Source organism: Oncorhynchus kisutch, linkage group LG29 (genome assembly GCF_002021735.2).
Source record: "Oncorhynchus kisutch isolate 150728-3 linkage group LG29, Okis_V2, whole genome shotgun sequence".
NCBI classification, from domain to species: domain Eukaryota; kingdom Metazoa; phylum Chordata; class Actinopteri; order Salmoniformes; family Salmonidae; genus Oncorhynchus; species Oncorhynchus kisutch.
The window spans coordinates 32,652,710-32,667,256 of record NC_034202.2 but is presented as its reverse complement, the minus strand read 5'-3'; positions in this window follow the sequence as shown (position 1 = coordinate 32,667,256).

The window sequence follows — 14,547 nt, the reverse complement described above, 5'->3', positions numbered from 1 at the left end:
TAAAGGGAAATGAGGAGCCATAATGAGCACAAGCCATATATACATAGGGAGGTCATGACCTCTACACCGGAGCACTTGTAGATACATACATAGCACTCATCGCATGACAAACCGAGGCAGTGGTTAGGAGTCTGTTGGAAGTCTCTCACTGTATCTAATGGTGTGGTTGAGATTGAGAAATAATGGTGCTACTGTACTATATAAAATAAAATCTATTATTATTACTGCGGACAGCTGTTCAAGTGAACTTTGACCCTGCGTGATGATCCCAGTCCATGGGACGCAGTCTTTGTGACCCAGATGTCCCATACTGCCAATTTACAGGAACCTTAGTATCATTCCCTTTGGCTTGAGATTTCAGTGTTCTATTGACATTGGTCTCGCAGTGTATACTTAACTGGTTCACTGAAGTTCACCTGCAAGTCAAATAACGGCATCCATTGTCCTGTGTGTGAATATGTGTGCTTCATTAATTAACAAACATCATGATTCTGACTAAATAAGATAAAACGGGGAAATAAACACTGGGTTATGATAAACATTCTGATTTGATTTTATATTCTCATAAACAGATGACAGTGCCCTACAGCTCTTGGTGTTGAGTTCTTATGAGCAGAGCAACTTTTCGCTATATTTCTCAAAGGGACAAATCTAAATATGAATTATTTTGTACTGTGAGTAAGAATTGTCACCCTGATTTAAAGAATTTCGTGTTTTTTTTAAGACATTTCGGTATTTTATCATTGAATGTCAGTTACACTGATCATTTACCAATCACTTTTTTACCCAAATATATTGACTGTTGATTAGATTTGTACCTGGATATCGCACAAATGTAGTCATTTAATCAGTGATACACATTTCAGCTTTAAACACAATGCTTATTTGAGTATTTATTACATTTTATGGGTTGTGATGTGTTTTTCTGATGCTGTGGTAGACTGATTTACCTTTGGTGGGTTTGAGTGTATGTGCTGTATGCATGTTGATTGGTTTGCGTGTGCGCAGCGTGACTGGTTCTGGGTATTATATGTGCTCTTTTCCTTAGTCTCCAGGTAAACCATTATTGCAAGTTAATGTAGTAAATATATATATTTTTCATTATTTCTTATAAACATTATTTTGTGTCGGGAACTGTGCTTTTGTTCTATGCTATTGTTTGTATTTTCATTTGGCTGTTGATGTCGTATGTTGTCTTTTTAATGTTATGAATTTGAGATACTATTTTTAATGAGCTACTGCCCATGCCATGTATTGTTGTCCTTTTTGGCAAAAAATATAAAATGTTCTTCAAAGCAAATCATGATATTGAGATACACTATGTCACAATAACTTGTAATGCTTTGTCTTGTGTCGAACACTTAAATGTGGAGAAAAATAAATGATTTTACTCAATATTTATTCATTTTCTTCAGTTCTTAGTCTCTTACATACATTTGCCGTAAGTCTTTTTGCTCAGGAGATAATGATTGATGTATATTTTTAATTCAACTTTGTCTTGCATTTTATGCATCCAGGAAATATGTGTTACATGAGGTACAGTATTGGTTGTGACAGTTGACAGAAATGGACTTCAGTGTTAATGTAACCAGCAGGGGGCAGTAGGGTGCTTACCAGTTGCAGGCCAACAGGCACAATGAGCCATTGAAAACCAATAGACAACATGGCTATAACGTGATTATCATTTTGCCATTAATCAAAACTATACTTGAGTGGATCATTTCAATGGGAAATTGTGATATATTGAACGTGACACAGATGGATATGGATGAAACTGTAAATCATGACCATTCCAATAATTACAGTACAATCTGCAGTCTTGGAAATGACCCAAGGCATGAGCCTGCCTTTGGTAAGAGAGCACGTGAACACACACACACTGGGATGGATTAAATGTATACTTGAGCAGATACAGCCAGCCCTTTAACACAGACCCATGCAAACTGCTTTCGCAGACCTCAGAGCCCTGCAAACACCACATATAGACTTTGTCTTACATTCATCCACCATGGTTTTAAATAATTAAAACAGTAGAGAAGCTCTACTCGTGTCAATGCATCAAGGTTGATTTCATGGCAGACCTACCACTCTCTATTCTCTGCCATCAAAATTGTATTATTTATTTCTAAAAACTCCTTTCATTATTAAGTACCGGTCCCTAAACATGACTTCTGTGCACCATATAACCCGAGGAAGAAACATTCCATCACCAGCATGTTCTATACTGAACCCAAACAGTTCCAGTACTAGCAGGTAGAAAAAGCAAAACCAGCAATCATGTGACTGGAGGCCAAGAGGGTGTCCGCATGCAAGGTCACTGGTGGTGAGTGCTCATTTGTAAGCCCGAGCACTAGAGTCACATTGACGGATGTGTTGCTGGCGCAGGGGAAAACATGGAAGGAATATGCGTAAGCAAGGCTAACATACAGTGCCTATCGAAAGTCTACACCCCTCTTGGATTTCTTCACATTTTATTGTTACAAAGTGGGATTGAATTGTCATTTTTTTATCAACGATCTCCACAAATTCTAACATTTTTTTAAGATTCATGAAATATAAAACACTAATATACCTTGATTAGATAAGTATTCACCCCCCTGAGTCAATACATGTTATAAACACCTTTTGCAGCGATTACAGCTGTGAGTCTTATTCAGGAAAGATCCTAGGGGAAAACCTACTTCAATTTACTTTACACCAGTAACCAGGAGAGGAATTTACCTTTCAGCAGGACAATAACCTACAACACAAAGCCAAATCTACACTGGAGGTGTTTACCAAGACGACAGTAAATGTTCCTGAGTGGGCAAGTTACAGTTTTGACTTAAATCTTCTTGAAAATCTGTGGCAAGACTTGAAATTGGCTGTTCAGCAATGATCAACAACCAACTTGACAGAGCATGAAAAGAATAATGGGCAAATATTGCACAATCCAGGTGTGCAAAGCTCTTAGAGATTTACCTAGAAAGACTCACAGCTATAATTTCTTCCAAACATGTATTGACTCGGGTGTGAATGCTTATGTAATTGAGATATTTCTGTATTTAATTTTCAATAAATGTGCTGAAATTCCTAAAAACATGTTTTCACTTTGTCATTATGGGGTATTGTGTTAGATGGGTGAGATAAATATATTTAATCCATTTTGAGTTCAGGCTGTAACAAAATGTGGAATAAGTCAAAGGCTATGAATACTGAATACATATGCATGTTTTGGAATGTTTTTTATTGTGTATATTTGTATTCTTCTTTTCACTCTGTATTTTAGGTCATTATTGTAGAGTCACTCCAATGTTGTTGATCCATCCTCAGTTTTTTTCCATCACAGCCATTGAACTCTGTAGCTGTTTTAAAATGACTAATGGCCTCATGGTGACATCCCTGAGCATTTTCCTTCCTGTCCTGCAGCTCAGTTCAGAAGGACAACTGCATCTATGATGTGTCTGGGTGGTTTAATGCATCATTTACAGCATAATTATTAACTTCGCCATGCTTAAAGATATATTCAGTGTCTGATTTGTTATTGTTACCCATCTACCAATCACTGCCCGTCTTTGTGAGGCTCCCAGGTCTTGTAGTTGAATCTGCGTTTGAAATTCAGTACTTGACTGAGGGACCTTACAGATGTTGTATGTTGTATGTTGTACAGAGGAAGAAGTAGTCATTGAAAAATAATGTCAACCCCTATTATTTCACACAGAGTGAGTTCATATAACTTCTTATGTGATTTGTTAAGATACATTTTACATCTGAACTCATCTAGGCTTGTCTAAACAAAGGGGGAGAATACTTTTGCAACAACGATATTTTAGTTATTCTAAAAATGTTATTTTCACTTTGATATTATGGAGTATTTTGTGTAGATTAATGACAAAACATTACAATTAAATCTATTTCAATCCCACTTTGTAAGGCAACAAAATGTGAAAAAAGTTCAAGTGGGTGTAGAATTTCTATAGGCACTGTATAAGCTAAATCTACATATAGGCTATTTCTCCATCGTGTGTGTGTGTGTGTGTGTGTGCGTGCGTGCGTGCGTGCGTGCGCGCGCTTCTCCATACAGCATGTGTGGGTGGCAGTGTTAGTGTCCTTATGCTTTGGGAGATGTCTTGCTGAATACTGCAATAGCCATCTGTCATAAGGAGAAGAGGAGGTAAGAGTGATCCTCAGTGTCTGTCCTGTCCCCTTTTACCTCTCCCTGCCTCTCACTCAATGACATTTGCACAAGACACTTTAATATTGCAACAGTCAACATCTGTGAGTAGGTCTGAGACATCTGACTTAGAGAGTGTGTGAACAGTACACACACACACCCAATCACAGTATACTCTCTCTCTCCGTTTCCTGTCATTGCGGTAAGCGTCCACTTTACCACTGGCAGTTAAATAGCTTGAAAAATAACAAAACTATCTTTCATTGTTTTATGCCAAGACTTTTTAAACATTAATACACATTTCATTTGAATAGCTCGGCTGTTGAGAGCCTTGGGTTATCATGATCATTGATCAATATTGAATTGGATTATATTTAGGAACAGATTTAAATTTAGGGGAGGATTGTCAAAATTGAATTGGATTATATTTAATGACCTTAAGGACCGATTTATATTTAGGGAGGGTTGTCAAAATGTTTGTTTTGCTTTGGGGAGGGTTGTGTTGTTTTTTTATTGGGCACAGGGGAGGGAAGTGCAGTTTTTCCCTGGTTTACATTCGCTCTTTTGCGAATATTTCTTCCATCCTAGCCAAATTTCCTCATCTGCTTGCGGGAGCTTTCCTTATACCAAGATGTTTTGGTATTTCCCTTATGCACTACGCTTTTCCGCATGCTAACTTTTACTTTGCCACAGGCCAATATAGTCTACCAGTGTAACTGTATATCGTGCCCTGTATCCACCATTCATAGTGTCAATAGTGGTGGGTGGATCGTTTATCTGTATCTGCAATAGGCCAACTAGCAATCAAACCTCACATAAAAGTATTTTAAGCTGCATACATTTTCAATATGAATCCACAAGAACAAATGGCAATAGCTGATAGGCAGCAAACCGGAGAGGCCAGGTGCATTATTGCGCATGAAAGAACAATGAAGGCATGAAGCATGCAGCTCAAAAAGTCCTCCTATTGATCGGGACAATGCAAGTATGCTACCCAAGTCTAACTTACAACAACACCACAATGCAAGATATAATTGCATTATTGTTTTCAAGAGTGCAAAATTCTGAAGTGAAAATGTCATTTGAATAGCGACTCAAAAGACCTGTGATTTGAATGTTTCATTCCATTTGGATCAGTTGTGGGCCTAATCTCAACTATTTATAAGGTCTAGACAAGCACAGCAGCATACTGGCTGTATTTTTACTTCTGATATTGAATGCGCTGTCTGTTGCAGATCATGATTCTCCCAAGTCATCCTATAATAATATGGCCACATAGCTCCTGGCAGGCCCAGTTTTTCAGGAAAGCTTAATAAATTCTCTACATCCTCCAGTCCGAGCGGCTATTATGTGATAACCATCTTATGGGTTGGTATAAATACTTTCCCCAAAACCTTCTCAATTAAATGTTAACTGCAAAGTAGGCTTACCTGGCAGAAGTATATCATGAGTAAGTATATAAATTGTATCTACTATTTGTTATTTTTAAACTTTCCCATGAAATGAGCAGCAGCGGTACAGAACCATCACTAGCCATAAATTGTCTTATGTGATGTAAGCATTGATATGGACTCAGAGCTGGTACTTATATATGCAGGGAGTCAGGAAGCAGGTGCAGACGGTGAGTTTATTAATAAGAAACATGCAGATAAACAAAACAGGAGTAGCGTACTGAACGTAAACAAAACCAATACTGCCTGAAGACTGAGGCTATTGAGGGTTAAATAAAGGGGAACTAATCAAGGTAATGATGAAGTCCAGGTGTGCATAACGATGGGGAGCAGGTGTTCGTAATGATGGTTGCCAGATGTGCATAATATGGGTTGCCAGGACCGGTGGTTAGTAGACCAGCGACATTGAGCGAGAGGGGGAACCAGAGTAGGCGTGACAGTACCCTCCCCTCCCATCTCCGATGCTCGGCTCCAGACACAGGATGGCCCCAAGGGCGAGGAGCGGGCTGGCGGAGATGGAAATCGCAGATAATGTTGGGGTTCAGGATATCGGCCTCCGCAACCCAACAGCGCTCCTCTGGGACATACCATTCTCAGTCCACCAGGTACTGAAGCCTACCCCCACAACGTTGGGAGTCCAGTAGGGACCTGATGGCATAGGCAGCGGGGACCACGAACCACCGGTCTGGGGAGGGAAACATGAAAAGAGGGTGAGATCCGGTAGTTGGTGGGGAGTTGTAAATGGTAAGTTACCTCATTAACCCTCCGGAGGACATTGAAGGGCCCCACAAACCGGGGGCTCAGCTTCCGGCCGGGCAGGCAGAGCCCTGGTCCTCAATTCACATCGCGGGTCTGGAAAGCCTTTATAGAGAAGCTGGGGGCCACGGTCAGCCTCACATCCGGATACCGGCCTCAGTCCAACAGGCTGGAGAGTCAGATGCGATCACAAGGATGGAACGCGGGAGCCTCACTGCGGTGGTGGTCCGCCTGATCCTTCTGACGGCGGGCAGCGCGCCCGAGCCTCACGTGGGCATCGCTCCACACTTTCTCTGCACATTGGAACCACTCTGACCACTGCAGGGGCCTTGGTCTGGCTCGGAGTCCACAGAGCCAGGGCCGGCTGATATCTGAGAACGCACTGGAAGGGAGTCAGCACGGTGGAGGAGTGACGAAGTGAGTTCTGGGCGTATTCTGCCCAGGGACAGAACCGGGCCCACTCCCCCTGCCGGTCCTGGCAGTGACTCCTTAGAAACCTCCCCAGCTCCTGGTCGGTCCTCTCCACCTGCCTGTTGGACTGAGGCCGGTATCCGGATGTGAAGCTGACCGTGGCCCCCAGCTTCTCCATAAAGGTTTTCCAGACCCGCGACGTGAATTGAGGACCACGGTCAGAAACGATGTCCTCCGGAAGGCCATAGTGCCTGAAGACCTGCTGGAATAGTGCCTCAGAGACCTAGAAAGCGATTGGTAGACCGGATAGAGGGATAAAACGGCAGGATTTAGAGAATCTGTCAACATCGACCATAATAGTGGTTAAACAATCAGAAAGGGCGAGATCAGTTACAAAGTCTTTGGACAGATGTGACCAAGGCCGCTGAAGCATAGGAAGGGGAAGTAGTTTTCCTGCTGGAGCGTGCCGGGGAGATTCGGATTGGATACTAACGGTGCATGACTTAACATAGTGAGCGACGTCCTGCACCAAGGTGGGCCAACAGTATTTACCAGAGAGGGATTGGATGATGCGGGTGATACCTGGGTGTCCAGCGGTGATGGATGTGTGTGCCCAGGTCAACAGCTGATCTCTCACCCCCGTGGGGACATGGATGCTCTCTAGGGGGCAGGTAGAAGGAGCGGATTCCCTCTCCAGTCTGGCAGATGTCTACATCTACGTCCCAGCACACAGGGTCTATGATTCGGGAGGACAGATTGATAGGCTGGAGGGCACTCACAGGACCCTCCACCAATGTGGAACCACAAGGTGCAGGAAAGCAGTCATCCTCGTCCCCAGGTGGTGATTCTCATCCTCAGCTAGGAGATGGTGGGGTTATGAAGTTGAAGCCACGGGAGGCCGAGGATGACTTTGTGTACAGGTGCGGTGGTGATGAGGAAGGGAAGGTGCATTGTTCCCATGGTGAGGGTGAGTGGTGCTGTGACGTGTATAATTGTGCCGGATCCCAATGGTATGAAGTTAAGTTCAGTGAGGAGGCGAGGGCCTGGTTGATGAAGTTCCCAGCGGCACCGGATTCCACTAGAGCTATAGAGACAACACTTGAGGGACAGACATGGTTTGGCGGAAAACAATGATAATGGAATACTCACACCTACCCTGGGAGACGGTAGGTCAAGGGGCCGCCCCTCTGCTCTAGTGAACCCCAGGTTGGGATGCTGGTGCCCCTCCTGGCCACAAAAGGGACAGTGCCCAGGGGCAGTATTCTGTAACGTAAATGCAGGGAGTCAGTAAGAAACATGAACATAAACAAAACCAATACTCCCTGAAGACTGAGGCTATTGAGGGCTAAATAAAGGGGAATATAAAGTGACGACCTACACCGGGCCAGTTGTGCGCCGCCCTGTGGGACTCCCAATCATAGCCGGTTGTGATACAGCCTGGAATCAAACCAGGGTGTCAGTAGTGACACCTCAAGCACTGATATTCAGTGCCTTAGACCGCTGCGCCACTTAGATAATGATGAAGTCCAGGTGTGCATAGCTATGGGGAGCAGTTGTGTGTAATGATGGTTGCCAGATGTGCATATTGTGGGTTGCCAGTACTGGTGATGAGTAGACTGGTGACGCCGAGTCCCGGAGAGAGGGAACGGGAGTAGGCGTGACAAGAGCATCCAATTTTGTTGTTTCTCGGAGAACAATTGTAAAAATTTAAAAAATCCCATACTTTGGGAAAACATAAAACAGACTTTGGGAGAAACAAGTCACAGATTTTATAGGGCCCCGCTTAGAGTTGTTTATCAACCATTACTTTACCGGGTATATTGACAGAAAACACAGCACTACTTTCATTTGTACAATAGGGAGGGATGTATTTTCTGTTTGTTAAGATTGACATTGTATTTTTATTGTGGTGTTGAAAACGCAAACCATGATACTGAAGTGCCCGAAGTTGGTATGATTTTTTTATTGGTTGTGTGGTTCATTGGGACCAGTGGAAATTTTAGCATGTAAATCTTGGTGGGGCAAATATTTTTAATGTGGGATGCATGCAAGAAAGCCAATACACAACACAACACTAAACAATACAAGAATTGCACTATAACGGTGACAAACGGTTAGGACCTACATAAAGCTGTCCCAATGTCACGACTACTGCCGAAGTCGCCTCCTCTCCTTGTTCGGGCGGCGCTTGGCGGTCGACGTCACCGGTCTTCTAGCCATTGCCGCTCCACCTTTCATTTTCCATTTGTTATGTCTTGTTTTTCTGTACACCTGTTTTACATCCCCTCATCACTCTCCGTGTATATTATCCTCTGTTCCCCCCATGACTGTGTGTGTAATTGTTCGTTACGTGTCATGTGTGACGCTTCATGACTGGTTTTTCCCCGGGTCTTGTATGCTGTACATTATTTGTGTGACGAGTGCGCTAAGCGCTTTTGCCTTTGGCGGGAGTGTTGTTACGCAGTTGCGTCCGACTGTTTTCCTTATGCCAAATAAAGTGTGCCTGTTCACTCATCTCTGCTCTCCTGCACCTGACTTCAGTTTACCAGTTGTGCACACTGTTGACACCCAACACCTTACCACTACTACACCTGGCTATCAGTGGAGCCTTTTCTGGCCACGAAACAGTTCATTCAGCCTCATTTACTGCCTTTTTAAAAAACATAGCTGATATGGCTGACTTGCTTAAACAAATGTGGTTTCTACTGACAATTGAGAAGTAGAAACTATGGCATAAGAGGATGATAAGCAAATAAGAGGCAATCCGTCATTTAAATTAAGACATTAATGAGCGAGCTAGGACAGACGTAGTCAATATAACTATTTGTTCTGCACCTTTGAAATGTGCAGCAACAGAATTCCGAACATGGGCCGTTCTTAAAGTTCTCTCCTAGCACACCAAATCAGAACCATAGGATAAATAAAGGGGGCGTATAAAGCAGACAATGAAAGCTCTTACAATATTTGATGATTAAGGGTTGGCTTCCAGAGAGACATTAGAGATTGTAACATTCTCTGTTTCACGGAAACATGGCTCACTCAGGATACATTATCAGAGTCGGTACAGCCACCTGGTTTCTTCACGCATCGCCCCGACAGAAACAAACATCTCTCTGGTAAGAAGAAGGGTGGGGTGTATGCCTTATGATTAACGAGTCATGGTGTGAGCATAACATACAGGAACTCAAGTCCTTTTGTTCACCTGACCTAGAATTCCTTACAATCAAATGCCGACCACATTATCTACCAAGAGAATTCTCTTTGATTATAATCACGGGCATGTATATCCCCCCCAAGCACACACCTCGATGGCCCTGAAAGAACTTCATTGGACTCTATGTAAACTGGAAACCACATATCCTGAGGCTGCATTTATTGTAGCTGGGGATTAAAATAAGGCTCCCTAAATTTTTATCAGCATATCGAATGTGCAATCCGGGCTGGTAAAATTCTGGATCATTGTTAATCTAACTTCCGCGACGCATACAAAGCCCTCCCTCGCCCTCTGTTACGAATCCCTTTTGGCCCGACAGTCTAGGGGGATGGTAATGAGACCCGTAACATAACTCATGCAAATTATAATTGTGACAAAGTAAAAGTGTGAACGAAATAACCAGGACAACTGAAATCTACCGTCAAACTCAGTTTATTTATAAACACACGGTAATGGGGGGAGCAGGAAAAGGGGCTGAGCTGGACCCAAGGAAAGAAACAATAAATATACAAAAACACCCCTAAGCTAGACTAGCCTACTTTAACAACAGCTAACTAACTAACCAAAAATACAGTGGGTGGTCCGCCCAGTTCTAACTAGTGTATTTAACAAAGTTCACCTACGGGTAGTGTATGCCCATGGGCGACTTGTCTTGGTTTCCCCCTTTTCCCACCAGCAACAAACAAACACCATAACCAAAACAATACTCACAGGTGATGACAAAGTGCTATGGAGGTGCTCAAACAAATGAGAATTTAATAAACATTAAGCAAGAATGAAACACAGAGACCTACAGACATGGCATTTACAGAGAGATTGAGCTACAGAGCAAACAAATGATGGGGTTTTTAAACCATGGGGAAGGAACTGTGATAGGGTAGGAAATAGGAGGAGGTGTGTCTTCTGATTGATGATTGATTGTTGACTGAATGGGGAGTGATGATTCTCACCTGTGAGGGGAGAAGGAGAGAAAAGAAACACACAGGATACACACACACACACAGGATAACTGTATCCGTAACACTCCCACCCTTAAAAGAGCAACCCTAGGGGGGGGATTGCGATCACAGTATTACAATGAATACTCACAACAAAGTCAACCAAAACATTTAAAAAATAATTTACACACAAGATAAAGCATCCGCAAACACATTATCAGCGGTGTAGGTGCTCACGAAAGCGACTAACGTAGTCCAACACATTCTCGTCTCCTGTACAGAACTCTTGGGACAAGAACTGTTCTTTAAGGACTTTCATTGGTCCTCTCACTGTATGACCAAACACTAGTTCAGCCGGGCTGAAACCTAGGGACTCATGCACAGTTTCACGAGCAGCACACAAAACTGGAGGAACTCCCTCATCCCAATCTTTCTCAGATTCCAAACAATATTTACGTAGCATAGACTTCAGTGTCTGATGCCATCTTTCAAGCGCACCCTGAGACTCTGGGTGATAGGCGCTTGACACACGGTGTGTAATTGACAAGGATTTTAACACCTGCTTGAAGAGCTTGGATAGGAAATTGGTACCTTGATCGCTTTGTACCACCTTAGGTAACCCGAATGTCGTGAAGAATTTTATTAAGGCTTTACTCACTACCGGGGCTGTAATCCTTCTCAGAGGAATGGCCTCGGGGTATCTTGTAGCCATACACATTATCATTAACAAAAACTGGTTACCCGATTTTGTCTTCGGTAACGGTCCGACACAATCAACCACCACATGCTCGAATGGTTCACCTATGACAGGTATGGGACAAAGAGGAGCGGGAGGAATAACCTGATTTGGTTTTCCTGTTATCTGACATGTGTGGCATGTCCGACAGAACTGAGCCACATCTTGTTTTAAACCCGGCCAAAAGAAATGTCGAAGGATCCGATCATACGTTTTTGTGATTCCTAATTGACCAGACCACTGGTGATCATGAGCAAGGGATAACACATTTTGTCGAAAGGCTGTAGGAATCACTATTTGGTAAACAGCATTCCAATCTCCATCCGCGTCAACATGGGATTTCCATTTACGCATGAGGAGATTACCATCAATGAAGTAAGCCACGTTCTTCATCTTTACATCTTCCAATGAGACAACACTAGAAAAACATTTAGCAAGCTTGTTGTCAACCTTTTGGTTAGCAATCAGCTGCTCACGAGTGACTGGTAACTGTATTGCCTCAGCAATAAGTTCAACGTTCTTTGATTCTTTCCTGGGCTGTTTGTCAGAGGTGATCAGCTTCTCAGAGGTGTCACACAATCCATCTTCTTGATCAACCTCTTTGAACAGAACAGTGTTCGATAAATCTATCACGTCACCCTCTTGTAGTGCCTGAGCACGAGTGACAGCACAAGCGGGGAACACATGTGAATAACTCTGTGCCAGCTCATTTGAGAGAGAGTGGTCACTTTTATCCAATACTTCCAATACGGGTACTACCTTTCCTCCGGCAATATCGTTACCCATTATAAAGGTCACACCTTTCACTGGCAACATAGGACGTACCCCCACTCTGAATATTCCACTGATTAACTCAGAGTGTACTTTCACAAAGTGCAATGGCACTGGGACAAAACCCATTTCAATACCCTGCACTAACACACTGGAACCACAGTATGTATCGTCAGATAAGGGCAACACATCAGACAATATAAACGACTGCGCCGCACCAGTATCTCTAAGGATTTTAACCGGTCGCTGAGACGCTTCGTCATTCGTTAGGGACACAAACCCCTCGAAAATGAATGGTTCATAACTGCGGTCGGGGACTGAGACTTTCAAACTACAGTTACTCTGAGGCACCTGTTTTGTTGCAGACCTCACAACCGTACGAATTAGAGCAACACCTGTTGGTGGCTTGGCACGAAGAGGCATCCCTTGTTTGCGTTTAAGCAGGAAGCAATCATTAATCATATGTCCCACTTTATGACAATAGAAACAGGGACGCTCATTCTTCTGGCGTGCTTGATATACTACTGCTGGCCGACTAGAGCTAAAGGTCGGAAACTCAGTGGCTCTACTCTCAGTTTGAGCCGAAAACACACTCTTGTGCGGCAACACAAACTCGTCTGCCAACACAGACGCTTCTGCCAGGGAGGATACTTTCTGTTCGTTTAGGTAAACTACAATGCGTTCGGGTAAGCAATTTTTAAACTCTTCCAACAAGATCAACTCCCGGAGAGAGTTGAAATCAGTTACCTTACTAGCAGCATGCCATTTATCAAACAGATTTCCCTTGTCTCTAGCAAATTCCACATAAGTCTTACTAGAAGACTTTCTATGAGACCTAAATCTCTGTCGGTATGCCTCAGGCACAAGCTCATAGGCACGAAGAACAGTAGCTTTGACCACTTCATAATTCAAACTGTCCTCCAGAGGTAGCGCTGACAAAACCTCTTGGGCTTTACCAGTTAATTTACACTGAAGTAATAGGCACCATACCTCTTCAGGCCATTTCAATGCTACGGCTATACACTCAAATACACAAAAATAGGAGTCAACCTCCGACTCTCTGAACAAAGGTACTAAGGCAATCTGCCTACTAATGTCAAACGTGTTTGAGGACACAGCAGGTGAGGACGGCTCACAAACAGGCACAGTAGGAACGAAGGCTAGCCTTGCTGTCTCTGCCTCCAGTTCCATCTGGCGCATTTTGAACTCCAAATGCCGTTGTTCTCGTTCTTTTTCTGCCTCAATTTTATACATCTCCAACTGACGTTGTTCTCGTTCTGCCTCAATTTTACACATCTCCAACTGGAGAGTCTCTCGCCTAATTTGGGCTCTCTTCCACCTTCAGTTGGAACTGTGCTAAACGGACATCCCTCCTGGCATCACCATTTGACAGTGGGGAGAGTGGATCAAAACGGGACAATGTGGCTGGTGTTTTAGCCTCTCCCTCATTATCAGACACCAATGGGCTTACAGGAGCAGCAACATCCCCTACAGGGGTAGTACACTCAGGCAGCGGTAACACAAGCACCTGCTCTTCCAACAATACATTTAATACTAGCTGTTTAACCTCCGCCTTAACTAAACTCTGCGGAATCGATATTGAATAATGGTCAGCCAAGGTCATTAAATCAACTCTACGACATTTGTCAAAAACCTCCCACGAAGGGTTATCCAAAAAGGATTTCAAATCAAAAGTAGTCATTTTACACTACTTCACAAGTGCCAAAGAAAATAGCAAACACTAATGCTACTTCAGCTATGACGCTCAACACTGAACTATACCACAACAATCTACATGAGCGGCATGGGTGTCAGTTATGACAGATCCCGGATGAGCCCCTACTTATGTTACGAATCCCTTTTGGCCCGACAGTCTAGGGGGGATGGTAATGAGACCCGTAACATAACTCATGCAAATTATAATTGTGACAAAGTAAAAGTGTGAACGAAATAACCAGGACAACTGAAATCTACCGTCAAACTCAGTTTATTTATAAACACACGGTAATGGGGGGAGCAGGAAAAGGGGCTGAGCTGGACCCAAGGAAAGAAACAATAAATATACAAAAACACCCCTAAGCTAGACTAGCCTACTTTAACAACAGCTAACTAACTAA